The following is a 24,210-nucleotide window of genomic DNA, read 5'->3' on the forward strand; positions in this document are numbered from 1 at the left end:
GCAATCAAGCATGTAATGAAATATAACATGGAATAAATAATGACGTAAAGGTAAATAGCCCAACCCGCATGCTTTAACCCATGACAACGCATATACACTCGTCACCTTGCATATACGCTTTTTTCCACATACTTCACGTAGCAGATAGACCAACAAGTTCAAATTCCCTCAAGTCAAAGTTAGACACGACACTTACCTCTTTCCGCAACCAAATCAATACTCAACCACGTCTTTTCCTTTCGAACAAGCCTCCAGACCAACCAAATCTAGCCAAATATCATTCAAACAATTCAAATTAAGCTTTAGAAAATGAAAAAGGTTCAATTTTGATCATTTTTGAAAAAGTCAACAAAAGTCAACCCCATGTACGATTGGTCAAAATTCAGACTAAAATTCGATTACCCATTCACCCTTGAGCCCGCTTATGTGATTTGTTTCAAAATCCGACTTTAATTTGAGATCTAAATCTCCATTTAACCAAATTCCTAAATTTTACTCAAAACTCCTAATTTTTACCATGAAATTTCTAGATTTGATGTTAAAATTTCAGGAAAAGTAATGAGAATTGATTGAAAACTAGTTAAAGTTGCTTACCAATGATTGTGGAAAGAAAAGCTCTCAAGAAAATTGCCTCTAGAGTGTTTAGGTTGGAAAAATAGAGTGAAATGAGTTAAGTCCCGATTTTTCCATCTTTACCCATCTGTAGGTATCACAATTGCGATAATCGCAAATGCGAAACATAGGTCGCAAATGCGACAAAAACATCGCATTTGCGAGGTCCCAATCCATCGCAAATGCGGTCAAAGGTTCACATTTGTGAACCTGCCTAAGTCTAGTGCGCAGTCGCAAGAGCGACCAAGTCATCGCAAAAGCGATCCTGGGATGTTCGCAATTGTGAACATTTCTTCGCAAATGCGAAGACTGCCCTGTCCACCCCCTTATCGCAAATGCAAGTTCGACTTCGCAAATGCGTATTCGCATTTGCGAACAGTTCCTTGCGAATGCGAGACCTACAGTTCACACCAACAACAAAACCATACCAATAATTCCAATTTAGTCCGTTATGCATGATAGTATGCTATAATCTTGTGTTTTAGTCATTTATTATATTCCAATTTACTGCACTTTAATTGAGTTTGAGCGTTAATTGCTAGTGTTTTACACTAATTGTGTCTTTTATGCCTCGTAGGAGTGATTCCAAGCTATGTAGATGTTATGGAACTAATTCGAGCTAATTGGAGCTTTGAAGTCTGAGTAAAAGCCCAAAGGAATAAGCCGGAATCGTGTTCGGGGGTCGAGGATCACTTCTGGGGTCAAAATTCAAGGAAGAATAATTTGCTGAAAAAATGCACTAGTGTAGCGCACTGGGCGACACACAGTGCAACACATCAATGTAAAAATCTGTCAAAAAATAGCAAACTTTAGAGACTGGGTTTTTGGGGTATGTTAGGAAAAAGCACTAATGCTACGCACCCTGCTACGCACATTTCGACGCATGAAATACAATAAGTTTGCAAGTTTTTGTATTTCAGCTAGGAAAATGTGATTTCTTTTGGGCCTGGCCCTACTTAGTATAAATACATAAAAAAATGGTATTTTCTGGACTTTTGAAACATCTAAGACCTAAGGAGGCTAGAGAGAAGGTGGAGAAGCCAAAGCACAAGGAATTCATCATTCAATCCTCACTCAAGACAAGAGTTTGGATCGTTTAATACTTTTCTTTATATTTGTGATAAATTACTCCATATCTATGGAGTAATTCTCTTTAGGGATTGATGGATTTGGTGTTTTGATGATTGTTTGTGGATATTAACTCTAGTTTTTTATGTATTGAATTATTTTGGATGATTTAATTATTGCATCTATATTCACATGTTTATGTAATCGAGAGAGGCATAACTTGTGATATTTTGCATCATCTTGTTGGTTGAATTCATTGGTTCTTCTTAGTAATCGAAAGAGGCTGGGTGAATTATTGTTTAGACCTAGTTTGGAGGATAATCGAAAGAGGTTCTCCTAAAGACCAGTCCACTATGAATTCGTGCATATCTTCACCGAGCATAAATTGATTCATATTGTGAGGTTGAGACTAAATCGAGAGAGGAGTTTCTACTAAAAATTTGAACATTAGAAGTGAATTAACGAGAGTTAAATCCCAGACAATTATCTTGCACCTATCCAATCAACCCCTATTTTCTCCTATTGATATCTTCTTTGCTTAATTTTGTTCAATTGTCATTAGTCAATTAGATATAAAGTCTTAGTTAATTTTAATTCTTAATCATATAATCTCAATTGTTGATCATCTTGGATAGCAATCTAGCTACAAGCTATGAAAATACTATTTAACTCCAATCCCTGTGGATACGATAATTTTCTATACTATCTTTGACTAGCGAGCATATTTAGGTGTATGTTTTGCGCTCGTCAAATTTTGGAGCCGTTGCCGGGGATTGGCAATCAATAGTGTTTGGTGCATGACTCGGTCTTCTGGGAAAGAATTTCTACCATACGAGCCAAAAATAGAAAAACAACTGCAACAGCTGAAGAAGGAAAGAAATCTCACCAAGACATTAGAAAAGGTTGGGCAATCCACAACCAAAGATATGGCCGGAAATAGGGAAGATAATATGGACCTGGCTGCGAGAGAGGCAGCCCAACAAAGAGAAAAAGTGGCACGAGATGTTGAAGAAGTAGGTTTTAAAGATGCACAACGTATTTATGAAGAAGAGAGGGGTCACAGACATAATCAAAATCAACCCGTGGGTGCATGACAATTTAGAAACATAGCTCCTGGTGCTGGGAGACCACTTAGTGATTACTCTAGACCGGTCTACAACCAAGGTTTGTCAAGCATTGGACCACCTCCAGTTACAACAAACAATTATGAATTGAAGCAAGGGTTGCTTCAAACTCTGCAAAATTGTTGTATCTTCAGAGGAAAGATGAACGAAGATCCAAACAATAATCTAATGGACTTCGACGAGATCATGAACACCTTTCAATATAATGGTATTTCACAATATGTAGCTTATCTAAGGGCATTCCCCTTCACACTGAAAGATGATGCGAAGTAGTAGATTCGGAGCTTGCCTCAAGGATCAATTCGAACATGGGAGGAGATGACCAGAAAATTTCTTGATAAGTATTTATCCTCAGCTAAAATGGGCATGTTTAGAAGAGAGATCCATAACTTATGCCAGAAAGATAATGAAATAGTTTTTGAAGCTTTAGAGAGGTTTAAGGAGATAGTCAAAAAGTATCAACATAGTGGTATTGAACTCTGGATGCAACTCCTGGATTTTTGGGAGGGGTTGACACCGGCCTCACGCAGAATGTTGAGCAATGCAGTTGGAGGTCCGTTAATGAAAAAGACACCAGAGGAGATAGTCACTATTCTCGATGAATTATCTGAAGATGCAAATCAGTGGCCCTCTGAAAGTGCTAAAAGAAGACAGGTGAATGGTGTTCATCCGGTTGATGCTAACACATATGTGCAAGTACAACTTGATACTATGGCGAAGGAGATAAGGAAGCTGACCTTAGCCATAATACAGAGTGAGACTCATGCATCATGTGATATTTGTGGAAGAGGACACCCTACTCATGAGTGTCAAGCCTCAACCGAGGAAATTAATGCTGTTGGAAATTACAACTTTAATGCAATGGGTCAGAGGCACCCCGGTTTTTCATGGAGTTCACCAGGAGGTATATCAAATGCATGGCAATAAAATAATGCCAGACCTCAGGGACAAGGGGCGCCTGTTTTCCAAAATCACCAAAGGCAGCAATTTCACCCTCAAAAGCCAATTCAGTCTTGGTTAGAAGATCTAATGAAGTCCTTCATTGTCAAGACAAATGGGAGATTAGATGCTCATGGTGCAACTATTAAAGAATTTGGCACAGGGTTGCAAAATTTGGAGAAGCAAGTGGGACAAATTGCCACCATATTGTCTGAGAGGATCCCAGGTACTTTGCCAGCTGACACTGAAAGGAACCCCAAAGAAACTATAAATGCTGTAACTCTGAGAAGCGGCAAGTGTTGGAAAAGCCCACTCCGGTCCAAAAAGAGAGTGTGCCTGAAATAGAAATTGGGGAGCAGCTAAAAAATAAAGTTGATAAAAAGAAGACAGGAAAGAAGAGAGCTGACAAGAAGAAGAAGAAGAAGGAGGACATTTCGAGAAGGGATGGATCTAATAAAGAGAGCAGGCACATGGCTGCTTTACCTTTTCCCCAAAAGCTTTATAGAGAGAAGCTGGATAAACAATTTGAGAGGTTCCTAGATATGCTAAGACAGGTTAATGTAAACTTGCCATTCACAGAGGTGCTCTCCCAAATGCCAGCTTATGCAAAATTCTTGAAGGAGATCCTTACAAAGAAAAGGAAGGTCGAGGAGACATCAGTGGTCAAATTCACAGAGCATTGCAGTGCAATATTGCAAAACAAACTCCCACAAAAAAGTGAAGATCGAGGGAGTTTTACTATACCTTGCTCTTTAGGCTCTATTAAATTTGATAAATCTTTATGTGATTCTGGTGCCTCAATTAATTTAATGCCTTTGTCTATTTATAGGAAGTTGGAGAGTGAGATTGGAGAGATATGGTCGGTACCAATATCTTTGCACCTGGCTGACCAAATAACTCTGATACCCGAGGGGATAGTGGAAAATATTTTAGTGCGGGTAGATAAGTTTGTATTTCCTGTGGACTTTATTGTAATAATTATGGAGGGGAATAAGGAGGTCTCCCTCATTTTAGGAAGACCATTCTTAGCAACAGGTAGAGCAATATTAGACATACATTATAGAAATCTCATGCTTAGAGTAGGGGAGGAGACTGTAACTTTTGAGATGAATATAGAAACAGGGGTTAAAAAGGAGAAGCCAGCTGTAAGTGTTGAATGGAAAGTGAAGAATTCGAAAGAAAAGGCTACAACGAGTGGAAAAGATAAGTGTGGGGTGTACCCTAAAAAGGCTGAGAAGAAGCTGTCTGCATGGATGTGTGCACTGGTTCGGGCGAGTGGAATGGAGCCCGATTTCGACTCAGACCCCGACTAGATATTCAGAGAAGTTTACTCTACTTTATGCTTTTTAATTTTGTATCATGGGGACATGCCACAACTTAAAGTGTGGGGTAGGGGGGATAATTATATGTTGTATGTATGTTAGTTTTAGTTTTTGTTTTGTAAAATTGAAAAAGAAATCTTTTTTTTAAAATTTTCAACTTTTCTCGACAATGGATATCATTCGACAGGTTTCTTGAGGGATTTAAGTCGAAAGAAAAAGACAAAAAGATTTTCTTTTGTTAGGTAGTGCAATAATTTTCCCTTGGTTTTTCTTTGTGCCGCAGTTCTTTTCCAAGGGTTTTGTTTGAACCAGGTGTAGTTAGTTTTTTTTAGAAGTAGGAAACCTTGGGCTATGATTTGAATTGGAAGCAATGTCTCTTGACTTTATATACTTTGAGAATAGTGAGTGCTTTAGTTGTGACGCTTAGGCTCAGATTTTGACTCTGGCATAAGCACCTTAAATTGTATAAGTTTAACTTTGCTTAACTGCTTTGACTAGAGAGTCTTGATCATCCAATCTTGAGTGATTTATGTGCCATGTGTGTGTGAGGTATTTGTGTTATTCTGTGCATTGTATTTGATGTCTAGAACTTACCCCGTGTGTTTGCAAAGCGAAATAGTAGTTTTTTTCAATTTGGGAAGTGATATAGGCATTTCTTTGTTGCGCCAATTATATGCTTTTATCCACCTAATTGTTATGTATCTTTTTTAACCCCGTTGAGCATGTAATCCTGTTTCTTTTGGCAACCACATTATAAGCCTTACCCATTTGTTTGAATTGACTATCTATTTGAACCATTTACCTCCTGTGAGCACTTGAATTTGGTATGAACTTTGTAAAAGTTAAAGTGTGGGGTGTTGGTTGGGCTTTCGAGTGGAACTATTGAAATAAGGAAAAGGGTGCATTGTTTTGAAAAAGTAAGAGCCACTTGAATTGAAAATAAATAAATAAAGAGATTAATTGTACGATTGTGAAAAATATTCCTTGATAGTGGTTACGTATGATGTAATTGTGCATAAATTAGTTAGGAATTAATATATATTGATATGAAGGTGGATTTATAGTTTGACATTAGTCTGGGGTTTCGAACAATGAATGTATGTGTTAAAGTGCTTAGGGAGGTATAGTCACTCTTATATCTAAATGTATGCTACCCGTCCCGCAGCTTACATTACAACCAATGAAAGTCCTATTTGATTCTTGACTGAATGGGCTCGATTAGTTGAGTAGTACACTACGGGCAAGTCTATGGTGCATCTTTTGTGGCATATGAATGTTGTTTCTAAGAGTGAGTGAATTCTTTTTATCTTAAGTTCCTAATTATTCTTAACTTTTATTGTGTGCGGAACTACTGTCTATTATTGTGAGGGCACTTGATTCATGAAGGAAAGGCAATGTTGTTGACCTCTATATTAGAGTAAGTGAGTGAGTTGTAAATACTGCATGGTGCTTTTTACTCAATTCTTGAGGTGAAGATGTTACACTATTATGCTTAGTCTATTTTAAATATTCTTGGTATAATGAGTTAGAAGAGTTGCTTCGTAAGGTTGTGTCTATATAACGTGTGGTGTGATTTCTCGAGGACGAGCAATGATTTAAGTATGGAGTGTTGATGGTAGGCTATAATCTTGTGTTTTAGTCCCTTATTACATTCCAATTTACTGCACTTTAATTGAGTTTGAGTATTAATTGCTAGTGTTTTGCACTAATTGTGTGCTTTATGCCTTGTAGGAGTGATTCCGAGCTATGTAGATGTTATGGAACTAATTCGAGATAATTGGAGCTTTGAGGTCTTAGTAAAAGCCCAAAGGAATAAGCCGGAATCATGTTCAGGGGTCGAGGATCACTTCTGGGCGTCAAAATTCAAGGAAGAATAATCTGTTGAAAAAATGCACCGTGCGACGCAGAGTGCAACGCATCAATGTAAAGATCTATCAGAAAATAGCAAACTTAAGAGACTAGGTTTTTGGGATTTGTCAGAAAAAAGCACTAATGCTACGCACCCTGCGACACATGAAATACAATAAGTTTGCAAGTTTTCCTATTTCGGCTAGGAAAGGGTGATTTCATTTGGCTCCGACCCTACTTGGTATAAATACATGCAAAAATGGTATTTTCTGGACTTTTGACACATCTATGACCTAAGGAGGCTAGAGAGAAGGTGGAGAAGCCAAAGCACAAGGAGTTCATCATTCAATCCTCACTCAAGACAAGAGTTTGGATCGTTTAATGCTTTTTTTTATATTTGTGATGAATTACTCCATATCTATGGAGTAGTTCGTTTTAGGGATTGATGGATTTGGTGTTTTGATAATTGTTTGTGGATATTAACTCTAGTTTTTATGTATTGAATTGTTTTGGGTGATTTAATTATTGCATCTATATTCACATGTTCATATAATCGAGAGAGGCATAACTTGTGATATTTTTGCATCATCTTGTTGGTTGAATTCATTGATTCTTCCTAGTAATCGAAAGAGGCTAGTTGAATTATTGTTTAGACCTAGTTAGGAGGATAATCGAAAGAGGTTCTCCTAAAGACCAGTCCACTACGAATTCGTGCATATCTTCACCGAGCATAAATTGGTTCATATTGTGATGTTGAGACTTAATCGACAGAGGAGTTTCTACTAAAAACTTGAACATTAGAAGTGAATTAGCAAGAGTTAAATCCCAGACAATTATCTTGCACCTATCCAATCAACCCATATTTTCTCCTATTGATATCTTCTTTGCTTAATTTTGTTTAATTGTCATTAGTCAATTAGATCTAGAGTCTTAGTTAATTTTAGTTCTTAATCGTATAATCTCAATTGTTGATCATCTTGGATAGCAATCTAGCTACAAGCTACGAAAATACTGTTTTACTCCAATCCCTGTGGATACGATAATTTTCTATACTATCTTTGACTAGCGAGCATATATAGGTGTGTGTTTTGCGCTCGTCAAATTTTGGCGTCGTTGCCGGGGATTGGAAATCAATAGTTTTGAAATAGTTTGTAGTGCTAATTCAGGAATTTTTTTTCTTTTGTTTTTCCCTTTTTTAGGTTGGTGTTCTTTGACTGTGCGCAGGTTACAGGTTAGATTGGTGCATGACTCGATCTTCTGGGAAAGAATTGCTACCATACGAGCTGGAAATAGAAAAACAACTGCAACAGCTGAAGAAGGAAGGAAATCTCACCGAGACATTAGAAAAGGTTGGGCAATCCTCAACCAAAGATATTGCCGGAAATGGTGAAGATAATGTGGACCTGGCTGCGAGAGAGGCAGCCCAACAAAGAGAAAAAGTGGCATGAGACACTGAAGAAGCAGGTTTTAGAGATGCACAATGTATTTATGAAGAAGAGAGGGGTCACAGACTTAATCAAAATCAACCCGTGGGTGCAGGCCTATTTAGAAACATAACTCCAGGTGCTGGGAAACCACTGGGTGATTACTCTAGACTGGTCTATAAATAAGATTTGTCAAGCATTCGACCTCCTCCAGTTGCAGCAAACAATTTCGAGTTGAAGCAAGGGTTGCTTCAAACTCTGCAAAACTGTTGTTTCTTCAGAGGAAAGATGAACGAAAATCCAAACAATCATCTAATGGACTTCGAGGAGATCGTGAACACCTTTCAATATAATGGTGTTTCACAAGATGTAGTTTATCTAAGGGCATTCCCCTTCACACTAAAAGATGATGCGAAGCAGTGGCTTTGGAGCTTGACTCAAAGATCAATTCGAACATGGGAGGAGATGACCGGAAAATTTCTTGATAAATATTTCTCCTCAGCTAAAACGGGCAAGTTAAGAAGAGAGATCCATAACTTCTGCCAGAAAGATAATGAAACAGTTTTTGAAGCTTGGGAGAGGTTTAAGGAGATAGTCAGAAAGTGTCAACACAGTGGTATTTAACTCTGGATGCAACTCCATGATTTTTGGGATCGGTTGACACTGGCCTCACACAGAACGTTGAGCAATGCAGTTGGAGGTTCGTTAATGAAGAAGACACCAGAGGAGATATTCACTATTCTCTATGAATTATCTGAAGATGCAAATCAATGGCCCTGTGAAAGTGCTGAAAGAAGACGGGTGAATGGTGTTCACCCGGTTGATGCTAACACATCTGTGCAGGTACAACTTGATGCTATGGCGAAGGAAATTAAAAAGCTGACCTTAGCCTCAATACAGAGTGAGACTCATGCAACATGTGATATTTGTGGAAGAGGACACCCTACTCATGAGTGTCAAGCCTTAACCGAGGAAGTTAATGCTGTTGGAAATTACAACTTTAATGCAATGGGTTAGAGGCACCCCGGATTTTCATGGAGTTCACCAGGAGGTACAGCAAATGCATGGCAACAAAATAACGCCAGACCTCAGGGACAAGGGGCGCCTGTTTTCCAAAATCAGCAAAGCCAGCAGTTTCACCCTCAACAACCAATTCAATCTTGGTTAGAAGATATAATGATGTCCTTCATTGTCAAGACAAATGAGAGATTAGATGCTCATAGTGCACCTTTCAAAAACTTGGCATAGAGTTGCGAAATTTGGAGAAGAAAGTGGGACAAATTGCAACCATATTGTCTGAGAGGATCCCAGGTACTTTGCCATCTGACACTGAAAGAAACCCCAAAGAAAATGTAAATGCTGTAACTCTGAGAAGCGACAAGTGTTGGAAGAGCCCACTCCGGTCCAAAAAGAGAGTGTGCCTGAAAAAGAAATTGGGGACCAGCTGAAAAATGAAGTTGATAAAAAGAAGACAGGAAAGAAGGGAGCTGACAAGAAGAAGGAGGACACTTCGAGAAGGTATGAATCTAATAAAGAGAGCAAGCCCATGTCTGCTTTACCTTTTCCCCAAAAACTTTATAGAGAGAAGCTGTATAAACTATTTGAGAGGTTCCTAGATATGCTGAGACAGGTTAATGTAAACTTGCCATTCATAGAGGTGCTCTCCCAAATGCCAACTTATGCAAAATTCTCGAAGGAGATCCTTACAAAGAAAAGAAAGGTCGAGGAGACATCAGTGGTCAAACTCACAGAGCATTGCAGTGCTATCTTGCAAAATAAACTCCCACAAAAATTTGGAGATCCAGGGAGTTTTACTATACCTCGCTCTTTAGGCTCTATTAAATTTGATAAATCTTTATGTGATTCTGGTGCCTCAATTAATTTAATGCCTTTGTCTATTTACAGGAAGTTAGAGAGTGAGATTGGGGAGATAAGGTCGGTACCAATATCTTTGCAGCTGGCTAACCAAACAACTCTGATACCCGAGGGGATAGTGGTAGATGTTTTAGTGCAGGTAGATAAGTTTGTATTTCCTGTGGACTTTATTGTAATAAATATGGAGGAGAATAAGGAGGTCTCCCTCATTTTAGGAAGACCATTTTTAGCAACGGATAGAGCAATATTAGACATACATGCTAGAAAACGCATGCTTAGAGTGGGGGAGGAGACTGTAAATTTTGAGATGAATGTAGAAACATGGGTTAAAAAAGGAGAAGCCAGCTGCAAGTGCTGAATGAAAGGTAAAAAGTTCGAAAGAAAAGGCTACAACGAGTGGAAAAGATAAGTGTGGGGTGTACCCCAAAAAGGCTAAGAAGAAGCTGTCTGCATGGATGTGTGCACTGGTTCGGGCAAGTGGAATGGAGCCCGATTTCGACTCAGACCCCGACTAGATATTCAGAGAAGTTTACTCTACTTTATGCTTTTTAATTGTGTGTCATGGGGACATGCCACAACTTAAAGTGTGGGGTAGGGGGGATAATTATATGTTGTATGTATGTTAGTTTTAGTTTTTGTTTTGTAAAATTAAAAAAAAATTATTTTTTTAAACATTTTCAACTTTTCCCGACGATGGATATCCTTCGACAAGTTTCTTGAAGGATTTAAGTCGAAAGCAAAATATAAAAAGATTTTCTTTTGTTAGGTAGTGTAATAATTCCCCCTTGGTTTTTCTTTGTGCCACGGTTCTTTTCCAATGGTTATGTTTGAACCGGGTATAGTTAGTTTTTGTTTTTAGAAGTAGGAAACCTTGGGCTATGATTTGAATTGGAAGCAATGTCTCTTGACTTTATTATGCCTTGAGAATAGTGAGTGCTTTAGTTATGACGCTTAGGCTCAGTTTTTGACTCTTGCATAAGCACCTTAAATTGTATAAGTTTAACTTTGCTTAACTGCTTTGACTAGAGAGTCTTGATCATCCAATCTTGAGTGAGTTATGTGCCATGTGTGTGTGAGGTTTTTGTGTTATTCTGTGCATTGCATTTGATGTCTAGAACTTACCCCGTGTGTGTGCAAAGCGAAATAGTAGTTTGTTCAGTCTGGGAAGTGATATAGGCATTTATGGACTGGTGTCATACAAGGTACCACATGACCATAATAGAAAGGTGTGCAAAGTATGTTAAAAGTGAGTAGTATTTTAAGTAATTTGAGATAATTTCTAATTATGTGGATAATTATTGGATAATGGGGGAATTAACAAGTTAATTAATAATGAGTGGATGATTAATTAAAGTCTTTGGACAAAGACTAAGGCATTAACATGGAAGCCACATACATGAGCCATTAAGTGACTCTTGAACAACTTTGCAAGGTGGAAATCTTAAAAGAAATGATTGAAAGATGACTTCTCAAATTCAAGATTTGCATTACTCACAAAGATATGGAATTCACAAAAAAGCCATAAAGACTCTAACATTATTGCTTCAGTAGGTATTTTACAAGGTTGTGATCAAATTCACAAAGTGATCATACGGAATTTGCTACAAAAATTCATACGAGATTTCATAAGGTAATAACAACGGAATTTTTGCGATTCTAAGGGAGTACAGTACAACCTTTTCCAAGAATATCATACGGATTTTTTCCTACTCCGGGTATGTTAAGGCTAAGCCCTTCCTTCATTTTGGCATGATCTCGTAATTACACGTGTTTGATAACGAGGCATAAAGAGAAGTTCATACTCCCGAATTTATATACATTATCCTAGTCTCATAAATTATAGTATTCTCCTTATCGGGACTTCATATTTAATTGAGTATTGTCTTCTTCCAGTCAAGAGAGCAGAGAGCCTATATATACAGTATTACAGTATTTTTATTACCATATATATATATATATATATATAGTATTATAGTATTTTTATTACCATCGAGCTATAATCGATGGGCAGGCCCTTATTGGGCAACATCTGATCAGATGTTAAGTTATATACCGAGCCTGCTATGGCCGAGCGCCTATGAGCGAGCCCAGTTGGCCGTGATACAGAGCCTAGTATGGCCGAGCACCTATGAGCGAGCCTACTACGGCAGAGCATATATACATATTCCGAGCCTTATAGGGTCGGACAACTATTTTACTTACTATATTGAGAAAGTTGAGTCTGTATCAGCAGGTAAGAATATCTTCAGATTATCTTGACTACCAGTTACTTTCAGTTATTATATTATCAGTTCAGTTTTATCTTTCACATTATTTGTACTGACGACCCATTTTCTTGGGGATGCTACATTTCATGCCCGCAGGTCTCGATAGACAGGTCGAGAGTCCTCCAAGTAGGCGATCAACTCAGCGAAAGATGTTGGTACACTCCATTTGCTCTGGAGTTGCTTGTTTGGTCAGTATGACTTAGATGCGTATTGTTTGGTATGGCGGGGCTCTGTCCCTACCCTTATGACAATTATATATTCTTAGAGGCTTGTAGACAGATGTCATGTACGTAAAAGATTGTATGGCCTTGTCGGCCTATGTTCAGTGTACGAGTTGTTATTTTAGATTTATAGGCCCATATGTCTTATGTATAAGTTGGTATTACATGTTGTATTCTACCTATCTCATGGCAGCCTCTCCGGCTCAGTTATCTATGATAGTATGATACGAAAAGATACGTTATGTTGGTACTCGGTTGAGTAAGGTACCGGGTGCCCGTCGCAGCCCGTCGGTTTGGGTCGTGACAAAAGTGGTATCAGAGCAGTTCTGTCCTAGGGAGTCTTTAAGCCGTGTCTAGAGTCTTGTTTATGGGTGTGTTGTGCACCACACTTATAAGCAGTGGGCTACAGGGCATTTAGGATTGTCACTCTTTCTTCTTACTCTGGATCATGTGGTAGAGCTCAGTTGAAAGAACTCAATTTCCTAAAATCTATCTTATTCATAATATGACGATGCCTACATCCAGAATGACAATTGGTAAGAGATTGAATGTGTCTATAGAAGAGTTGAGTCAGAGGAACTCGATTTTTCATTATGTTTATGATGAGTAAATGTAAGGTCTTCAGTTGATCATGTGTGTACTAAGATGTGTAAGCTTCTTGATAAGGATCCCTAAGGCAAGAATGCCTATCCACTCTTATGGTAAAATGGAATAAGAGAATTGGAAGGTAGACACAAGTTTCAGCAAGTAGGTGAAGAAGGGTACGAGGTACCCAGTTAATAAAGATTAACAGTATTTACAATTCATGTAGAGAGGTACCCAGTTAATAAAGATTAACAGTATTTACAATTCATGTAGAGAAATATAAGCATTTTGAGTTACCTTCAAGAGTAATAGAGGTATGTACAATTGGCCACACCCATCTCAGTTATGCCGTATGGGGGCTAACAAAAGTAGTATAAGAGAAGGACGGATATCAGGATCCAGCTGGGGTTTGAGTAACCCAGAATGGTGAATGGATTGTTTGTATTAATTGACATTTCCGAAGGATATTGCAAATGTGCTAATAGATCTCTTTGTGAGACACCGAGATGGTGCATTCTAAAATAGTACAGCTAGATATGAGTACTACAAAGATAGGCACTAGAAGTCTTGAAGGGATAAATATTACCTTAGTATGGCTCCCGTCCCTAGTAGGGAGAGAATGTAAGGCAATTCGAAGAACCAGTGGATGGATCAAGGGGAGCTAAAAGCAAAAGAATGTCTTGTTGAAGTTTTGTGAATAAAGTGATAGAAAGAAATGTTAGCAGGGAAAAAAAGAAGAGAGTTAATGAAGCATTATTAGTAAGAGGTGATACATGGATGACAACGGATGATTAAAAAAAAATGAAATAAATGATATTACAGAGTCTATAGTCAAGTGAAGGAAAAGATGAGAGGTGACAGGCCTTGAGACAACAAAAGAGTATAGGCCATAAAGTCGTATCCTTATTTCGAGAAATAAATTTGTGACTCCAACGTGATTACCAAAAGGAAAAAAATTAGACCCCATAATAATAAGAAATCAGCATGGACTGATGAACAAGATAAACTAAACATGAACTAGGGACTGAGTAATAGTCGGCATCATGAGAATTTCAGAGATTGCGTCCCGGCGATAATAGAATGGACGACAGAAGAATACCCTTTAAAGGTCATTCAGGAAGACGCTTCCCTAAAGCAAGCAAGGTGAGTAAAGTTAAGCTTAAGGGACTATATGTGTCAGTTACACTAAGTGTTACCCTCGTAAGTGAGGAGTTTCGTTATCCTTGGTACAGAAGGATTACCGTGAGGCGAGTAAGGATCATCAATGATATGAAAAGATGCCAAAGATGAGAAGGTAAAACATCTATATGTAGATCATCGTAGCACTAAATCTTAGTGCTCCCCTAAACGGGGGAATATGGAGTTATGTGGCACTAAGTCGGAATTAAGTAGTTCTAGTAACTATGGAATGGTAAAGGAAGAGTGCGACAAAAATGAAAAGGGGATGAGATTACACTTATTCAAATCCTACAGATGTGCTATGATTCCAGACTATTATGCAAGCATGACGTCAAAGAGAGGAAGTAAGGGTTCCTACCCGAGATGTTATTAATAAATAAGGATCCAGTGCGAGAGGTAAGTTAAGACAAAGAAAATAACCCAAGAAAGATTACGCGGAATATTGATATGAGAATGGGCCAACGAGTTGTTAGTAGTTAATTCAGGAAGAGCCTAGTTATGGCTAGACAAGAGGATACATACAAATCAATAGATTGTGCAAGATAAACATAGTGAATCCTAACATGGGGGATTCAGTCTCGCAGATATGACATCGTGAACCTTGAGAAATATTCAGATAGGAGTTGGGGTAGATAAAAATACCGTATGAGTGTTACGGATAATTATAGGCGGAGAAGAACATCAAAAATTCTGTCAAGTATACGATGTGATAAGCTTGTAGCTTTACAAGAGTCATAGGATTCTCCCTAAGTACTACAATGAAAGACTAGCTGAGGAAATAAGGAAGAAGGCTTCAACCTAAGCACATTGACCTAAAGAGGAAATGTTCGTGTAATAATAGTCTCACTACAAAATTTTATGCACTCCAAAAGAAAGTGGAACCTACCATGGCTAATGAGCAGGGAATAAAACCAAAAGTAATATTCGAGACCATATGAGTTGCACAAAAATTTCGGCATGCGTGAGAACTCAGATAAGCTAAGTATGCACCCAACAAGGGGGCAAAAAGACCAGGAAAATCAATTGCTTACGTTTGAAGAAAGCTGAGATGGAAAAAAAGAAATTATTCGATTAATGATCAGCCGTAGAAGACTCCGGTATAAGTTAAAAGAAGGAATTAGGTCCAGGTCATAGACAAAGGATTGAATCATTAGAAGATTATATCATGGTTTCCATAGCGTCCACGAAAGGCTAAAGTAATACCATGAGCCGCAGATCGGAAGATAACTTACACCTACATAAAGGCTGATTAGAAGGAAGAGGAAACTAAAGAGTTACAACAACAAAGTAAAGCAGGAGTCTGATTATTGGACCCAGAAAATTATAAAAATCGTGATTGAGGACACTGCAGAATCACTCTTAATATCATAGGTACAAGAAAGATAGTACAAAAACCATATTGTATAACGGCTCTACAATAAAGCCAATTAGAAAAGTACCATCCTCATAAGAAGTCAGTATGAAGATCCCACCGGATTGTGTATGCACCAGAGGTGCAAGTATCAAGTCGTGGGTGTGAATTATACCTATGTATAAGGGAGGTCATAAAAGAGATAGAAGATGTGAGGTGATATTTTAAGGTAAGTAAGGTAAAGGTGAACAACGTACGAGATACTCAAATGCAGAAGGTTGTGAATAGTCCACACTTCAGATAGAAGGCCAAAAGCGCTGAGACTCAGTATCCAGGAATGATAACGGCACCGTCAGTGGAATATTTTCCGGCCTATGGTTTCTATGTATCGAAAGGTCTAGTTAAAAGAGTAAAGAAGAGTTAGAGACGATGTGATGTCTCGCTTGATGTTCCAGAATAACACGAGGAAATCTATGGTGCAAGCAAGTTGAAGAAAGGTTGCGAGTAGTATAAATAGATACGTGTAGGTCGCAAGCTAAAGTATGGTAAAGCGACAAGGTTTTAGGAAGGCAGGAGTATGGATAAGAAAGGGCGAGTGAGAAGGTGACGAGAATGGATAAGTCCTCAGGAGTAAGCCCATGAAGACAAGAGAGCTAATAATTTCTCTATGTTATAGAAAGCTCAGTATAGCTTGAGTAAACTCAAAGGAGTCTAAGACTAGTAGCATTTAGAAGAGATGGAATACTGCCCTGGTAGTAGAATAAGGGTGTAATTGTGATAAATGAATGATGACGTTTGGGCCTTCGATTGAGTAATGATTTCATGAATTGTATAGGATTAAAATACTCACATGAGGAAAATCACATTGGGATGCTATAAAATACGATTATTAATGTATAATATCGCCCCCAGGTGGATCAGAAAAAATCACTTCAAATGTTCCACGACGCAGCGTAAGCCCTAGTGGCAATATATTACGTAAGAAGTTTCAAGTTATCAATGGAAGATTGTAGATCAACATTGAGGTAAATCAACAATGGATGGGTAAAAGCTGCAAAGTACGAGATGAGATTAGGCCATCAGTCTTAAGATGAACAGTAATGAAGAAGCATTAAAAGACTTAGCTTTATGCATATAGGATAAGCAACGAGAGTAACTTTGAGTTCGGTAGCAAACCTCAGTAACGATTAATCGAAGTAAGATTTATGGTATAGTATGGACTACTTAGATGAAGTAAAGCTAATGATGCCCAGAGGGACAACTTGACATAATTTTATTTATGAACACAAAGTGAAGCCTAAAGATTGGCTAAAAGCTGGAGGAAAAAAAAGGAGAGAAGAGTCGCATAGGCGCACTTACAAAGTCAGAGTTGTACATGCTGCATGATAGAAGATAGAAACAGTTACAAGATTGGGAGGATTCTGACCACGAGTCGTGGTGTGAGAAAAAGGCCAAAAGGGGGGAATGCCCTGGCCTTTGGGATTCATTCACAGCACAGTTGCTTAGATGGCAAGAGGAGTACTAAAGTATTCGCAAGAGCTATAGGTTATGATAATGATAAGTGCATCAGTCAACATTCGAGGACGAATGTTTCAAAGGGGGGAATGATGTTATACCCCATATTTTCGTACGCGAAAGTACGCCATAAGTAAATTGATGGAAGCTCGAAAATGAGATGTTACATCCTGCATTTTCGTACGTTAAAGTTTCATCGTAAGCTAATCGACGTAAGTTCGGGAATAAGATTATTTGGAGATTATAAGCATTATGCTACTTCAAATAAGTGATGAGTAAATTCGTGAAGGTGAGAGGGTAAGCAAATCAAAGAAAATAAATTTTCGTCGAAGTTTGACATTTTGAGATAAAATACGGTCCAAGCTACAATACCCCATATTTATGGACTAGTGTCATACAAGGTACCACATGACCATAATAGAAATGTGTGCAAAGTGTGTTAAAAATGAGTAGTATTTTAAGTATTTTGAGATAATTCCTAATTATGTGGATAATTGGGTAATTATTGGATAATAGGGGAATTAACAAGTTAATTAATAATGAGTGGATGATTAATTAAAGTCTTTGGATAAAGACTAAGCCATTAACGTGGCAGCCACATACATGAGCCATTAAGTGACTCTTGAACAACTTTGCAAGGTGGCAATCTTTAAAGAAATGATTGAAAGATGACTTCTCAAAATCAAGATTTGCATTACTCACAAAGATATGGAATTCACAAAAAAGCCATAAAGACTCTAACGTTATTGCTTCAGTAGGTATCTTTCAAGGTTGTGATCAAATTCACAAAGTGATCATACAGAATTTGCTACAAAAATTCATACGAGATTTCATAAGGTAATAGCAACGGGATTTTGCGATTCTAAGGGAGTACGGTGCAACCTTTTCCAAGAATATCATACGGATTTTTTCCTACTCCGGGTATGATAAGGCTAAGCCCTTCCTTCATTTTGGCATGATCTCATAATTACACATGTTTGATAATGAGGCATAAAGAGAAGTTCATACTCCCGAATTTATATACATTATCCTAGTCTCATAAATTACAGTATTCTCCTTATCGGGACTTCATATTTAATTGAGTATTGTCTTCTTCCAGTCAAGAGAGCAGAGAGCCTATATATACAGTATTACAGTATTTTCATTACCATCGAGCTATATACAGTATTACAGTATTTTCATTGCCATCGAGCTATAATCGATGGGCAGACCCCTATTGGGCAACCTCTGATCAGATGGTAAGTTATATACCGAGCCTGCTGTGGCCGAGCGCCTATGAGCGAGCCCAGTTGGCCGAGATACAGAGCCTAGTATGGCCTAGTGCCTATGAGCGATCCTACTACGGCCCAGTTATATATATATACTGAGCCTTATAGGGTCGGACAACTATTTTACTTACTATATTGAGAGAGGTGAGTCAGTATCAACAGGTAAGAATATCTTCAGATTATCTTGACTACCAATTATTTTCAGTTATTATATTATCAGTTCAGTTTCAGCTTTCACATTATTTGTACTGACGACCCATTTTCTTGGGGATGCTACATTTCATGCCCGCAGGTCTTGATAGACAGGTCGAGAGTCCTCCAAGTAGGCGATCAACTCAGCGAAAGATGTTGGTACACTCCATTTGCTCTGGAGTTGCTTGTTTGGTCAGTATGACTTAGATGCGTATTGTTTGGTATGGCGGGGCTCTGTCCCTACCCTTATGACAATTATGTATTCTTAGAGGCTTGTAGACAGATATCATGTACGTAAAAGATTGTATGGCCTTGTCGGCCTATGTTCAGTGTATGAGTGGTTATTTTAGTTTTATAGGCCCATATGTCTTATTCTACCTATCTCATGGCAGCCTCTCTGGCTCAGTTATCTATGATAGTATGATACGAAAAGATACGCTATGTTGGTACTCGGTTGAGTAAGGTACCGGGTGCCCGTCACGGCCCATCAGCTTGGGTCGTGACATCAAATGTCACTCCTGGGGTGGCATTGGCTCTTTGTCCAGTTCTTGCCTTCTTCCTAGGCGCCATATACTGAAAATTAGAATAATGCACGAGTTAAAGGAGGAACCGTCATACAATTAGCTATATCGCACGATCTAGATCATCAAAGAAGGGTGACATTCATAAATGCCCAAGTAGCCTCGTAATTATAGATATGGTCGACACCACAATGATAAGAAAGACTCTACTAGGCACGGCTCCGAGACATCCTAGGATGCTTTAAAACCTTAGGCTATGATACCAAGTTTGTCACACCCCCGACATTTAGAGCGCGACCGACGCTCAACCGAGATATCCCAGTCAAGCAAGCCTACTCGATGCCTCCTACTCAACCTTACTCATGAATAAAGTGAAGATACATGCCATTCGTTAGACAATGAGAGGATTTCGTAATCATACTAGTTTCGTCATCATTAGTTACTCCATTTATAATTCCCAAAATACATTACATATTCATAGCTTAGAAGTGGAAACATGTGATACATATACAACGTTTCTAGTATGACTTCCCAAAATCAAGATACAACCCACACTATGTCTATAGAGTCTCTAATGGAAACAAAGAGTAATGTGATGGTACCGACAACAAGGCTCCGACTATACCTCAAAATCCTTTACAAAAGGGACAAAAGATACAAGATCCCGACATGAAATGAGGCTCACCAAGTCAACATAGGAGAGGGTTTACCGCTATCCCTGATCGAGGCTACCTGTTGTGGAACTACTTGCATCCATTAAAGATGCAGCCCCCAACAAAAGGGACGTTAGTACACATGGAATAGTAGTAGTATGTAAGACTAAACACCCTCTCAATGAATCGAATAACAGTACAAGGAGAAAGAAACATGGAATCATTGAGAGCCTCAAATAGTATTAAAGCATCAAGTTAAGAGAAAGATAATTTTCCAAGTAAATATCATTATTTTTATGTTGGGAGATCTTTAGTACCGATATACCATCGTGTGTTTATAACGGAGTCCGATCTTGGCCCGATCGGCTAATCCATCTCACCCCAAGATATCCAATCACAACACCACCATGTGCGCAGCATGGCGTCAGATCTCAGCCTGATCGGCTAAGCCATCTCACCACAATGCCGTGTGGATCGAAATCACTTTTCGCTTGCAATCATCTCATCCTAATTAAGGGGAATAATCTCAACACATCAATCTCATCCCATTTAAGGGGAATAATCTCAACACGTCAATACATGGATTTACCCCTCAATTACTCCTACATTGACACGTGTAGTTACGGGGTCAAGTTATTTCAACCAACCCTCCCCCGGTTACTAAACGATACTCCCAAAACATTTATTATATAAAGGAGTTACAACTCATTTCATAATCTTTCACGCATTCTTTTCATTTCATTGGCACTATTGGCCACAAGTGTAATTTCCATTCTTGGCACGATGGCCACATTTTATATCTCATATTCACTTCTTTCACTTTCAAGCCTCATCATAAGTTATCTAAAATAAAAGCATTTGAAATCAAGACTTTTAGTATGTATATGAACAATAGGAGTCTTAAGCACATTAAGTTGTCTTTCCAAAATTAAGCATAATAAACTTGCATTTGAAGCATGAATTGAAGCCATAACATTTTGGTACATAAGCCATACTTGAATACATTCCCAGAGGAGGGCATAATATGATATGAGCAATTGAAACACATTTGAGCATATAATTTTTGACACAATGCATATTTGGAATATCTGAATATATTAGGGATGACTCGGAACATGAGCCAATCATACTTGAATCTTACAAGAACGTCACGGGATTCTGCTCTACAAGAGAAGTTCAGCCAACATACCTTGCTTGAGCTTTTCTTAAATTATTAAAACGTTTTGAAACTCCTAGAGACTTCAATCTAATTAGAGACATAACAAAATTGAACCATAATTAGGAAGAGATTCATGGGTTCATCTCATTTAAGCATTTCATCAAGCACTAGGTGTGCAGTTTGGTTATATGGTTCTTTTATGGGATTTCCTTCACCCCACCACCAATCCAACACCAAGAGCTTACTCATATTAGTTCAATGACCTACCCACCACCTTTATTGATACATGCATGCACAAGAACAACCCCCATTCCCAAGAATCACACTCCCCATTACTCATCTTCTACCCCAAATTCGAAATAGAAAGCTAGGATTAGAACATTACCTCTTTAGTAGACAATTTTGCAAGTTTTCCTTGTGAATTATCCAAGGCTTGTGCAATGAATTGAAGTGGAAGATGTTGGATCCCCTCCTTCTCTCTCTAGTTCCTCCCCACTTCTTAAAATATCTAATTTTTCCTTCTAAACGAGCCCCAATGGTTTTTAATCAAAATGGGGTCAGTTTATAAAAATAGAAATTAGACCCTCCTAACTCAACTATGCGGTCGCAGAGTGCACCACAGATCAGGTCTGCGGCCCGAAAAATGTACCGCAAAAATAGTCCCCAAAACTAGGCTGGCCTGTTCAAGTCTGAGGCCATTCTACGACTCGCAGAATAGTTATGCGGTTGCATAACGCACCGCGAAATCTCCCTCCGTAATATTCTTATGCTGGTTCTATGAAGGATGTGCGGCTCACGAAATGATTATGCGATCGCATAGTTGACCGCAAAACGACCTCCAAAAAGTAGCCCTTTTTCTGCTCCACTCCGCGGCGGATCTGCGGTTCGCGGAGTAGTTCTACGGTCGTATAATGGACCAGAAAAATGCCATGTTCTGCAAAAATCTTCCTTCCAACTCCCCATCGTATTGCACAACCCAAAACATCCATCTCACCGCGAAGATTATTTACAACCCTCAAACACGTTAGCCTACCTCGGCACCACAAAACCCTGGTTTTAGGTAAAATTTTACGGGGATCCTCCCCCGCTTAGGATCATTCATCCTCGAATGAGGAGTAGAGTATGCCTAAACACCCAACATAACTCATCTCTTCTTTCACACATGTCAAACCCCCAAATTGTTTAGCTAACTCCCAGAATTTTCAGAAATTTCGGCAGAATTTCCCCTGTAATTGGGCCTATCCATGTAAGGCCCCGTAAAATTTTGCAAAGTAAAGTAAAAATATTTTTTCATGGTGCTCTGACTCTTTGGGTTGAACAATGCACCGGAAAGTAAAGAAATTTTTTTGGCAGAAAAACGCATTTCTATGGTCCATTATGCGACCGCAGAACCACTCTGCGGGCTGCATAATGGCCGCAGAAGTGAGGCAGAAGAGGGTCAGCTTGGATACAATTATGCGGTCAACTATGAGACTACATAACTATTCTGTGGTTCATTATGCGACCACAGAACAGTTATGCAGACCACATAGTGACCGCAAACACATGCAGATTTTTGGTCATTTTGGTCAGCAATTATGCGACCGATATGCGATCCGCATATTTATTATGTGATCGCAGAACCTGTTCCGGAGCTTCATTTTTGGGTTTTTAAAACCCGAACCTATTTCGTTAAATACACTCTTTGGGCCATTTTGAGCTGTAATCTGACATTTTAGAGTGAGAGAGAGTGCCCTAGAGTGAGAAGGTATTCTTCAATAATTGTTTTTCAATTCTTGCTCAAGTTTTGGAAGATTAAGAAGGGAAACTCACTAGATCTTCATCCTAGAGGTAAGATTCTACATCCTAACCCCTAATTTCAAAGTTTTCTAAAAATAGGTAATTAGCAAGATAATGTTTGGGCATGAGAGTTATTTATTTTACATGCATGTGATATCAAGGGGTGTAGGAAGGTTGTTGAACTAGGCATGGTAAAGATTGGGTTGTGGGATGATGGAATTCTCCATAAAAAGGACATTGAAACCTTATGCACACCTAGTTTTTGATAAAATGCTCAAATGAGCTAGAACCATGATCATCTTCCTAATTTTGGTTCAATTTGTTATATTTCTAAAATAGATTGAAGTTGCTAAGAATTCCGAAACATTTAGAGTGCAAGGAAGCTCAAGTGAGGTATGTTGGCTAAACTCTTCTTTAAGAATTGGAATTCCCATTATCCTTGTAAGTTCCAAGATGTTGATTCCAAATCGAGTATTCCGATAAGTTTTGTGATAAAGATATATGTTTAATTCGTGATTCAAATGCTCTTATGATATTGCATTATAAATTGAGAATGTGTCCCAAACTATGGATTGTGTATCCACATGTTATAATTTCAAGTTGTGATTTATGTGAAAGTTATTATGCCAAGTTGTGTAGAGATTTTGATTGTGATACACCTCCACTCGCATATATTGGGGTGAGGCGGCATGACCGCTTTGTGTGGGGATTATGGTATTGCGGGACTGCACATTAGGAATTTCTACGGGGCATTAGAGCTTTGTGTAGGGATTATGGTATTGTGGGACTGCACCTCCACCCGCTTACATTGGGGTGAGGCGGTACGACCGCTTTATCTATAGTTTTGGTATTATTGTGGCACCACCACCCGCATACATTGGGGTGAGGCGGCATAGCCGCTTTGTGTTGGTATTGGTATCGTTGATGCATTTCCACCCGCATACATTAGGGTGAGGCGGCATAGCCGCTTGTGTAGGTTCTTGGTACTGTGGTTATACATCTACCCGCATACATTGGGGTGAGGCGGCAGGGCCGCTTGAGTAGAGTTATGGTATTGTACTTACACCTCCACCTGCATACATCGGGTGAGGCGGCGAGGCTGCTTTGTGTGAAGATGGTTACAGAGGATCTCATCTTAGATCCTATAAATGTTATTGATAGCTCTTAATAAGCTTGCTCTGGTTTAAATAGTTATCTATATTATTCTATTGCCGCCCTGATTCATCATATTCATATTATATTTCTGAATTCTTAAATTGGTGTTTGGTTTTCATACTAGTACTATTCGACGGTACTAAAGTCCCTTTT

At 38.6% G+C, this 24,210-nt stretch overlaps 2 non-coding genes across 2 annotated transcripts; both read right to left on the bottom strand.

The window, feature by feature from the left end:
• Positions 1-3,170: 3,170 nt before the first annotated feature.
• Positions 3,171-3,277, bottom strand: LOC142168551 (small nucleolar RNA R71). The gene has a single exon (XR_012698404.1). It is a non-coding gene; the product is annotated as a small nucleolar RNA R71 (small nucleolar RNA).
• Positions 3,278-8,850: 5,573 nt separating this feature from the next.
• On the bottom strand, positions 8,851-8,957 carry LOC142168468 (small nucleolar RNA R71). Its single transcript, XR_012698327.1, has one exon. It is a non-coding gene; the product is annotated as a small nucleolar RNA R71 (small nucleolar RNA).
• Positions 8,958-24,210: the final 15,253 nt, after the last annotated feature.

Source organism: Nicotiana tabacum, chromosome 13 (assembly GCF_000715075.1).
Source record: "Nicotiana tabacum cultivar K326 chromosome 13, ASM71507v2, whole genome shotgun sequence".
In the NCBI taxonomy this organism is placed as follows: Eukaryota; Viridiplantae; Streptophyta; class Magnoliopsida; order Solanales; family Solanaceae; genus Nicotiana; species Nicotiana tabacum.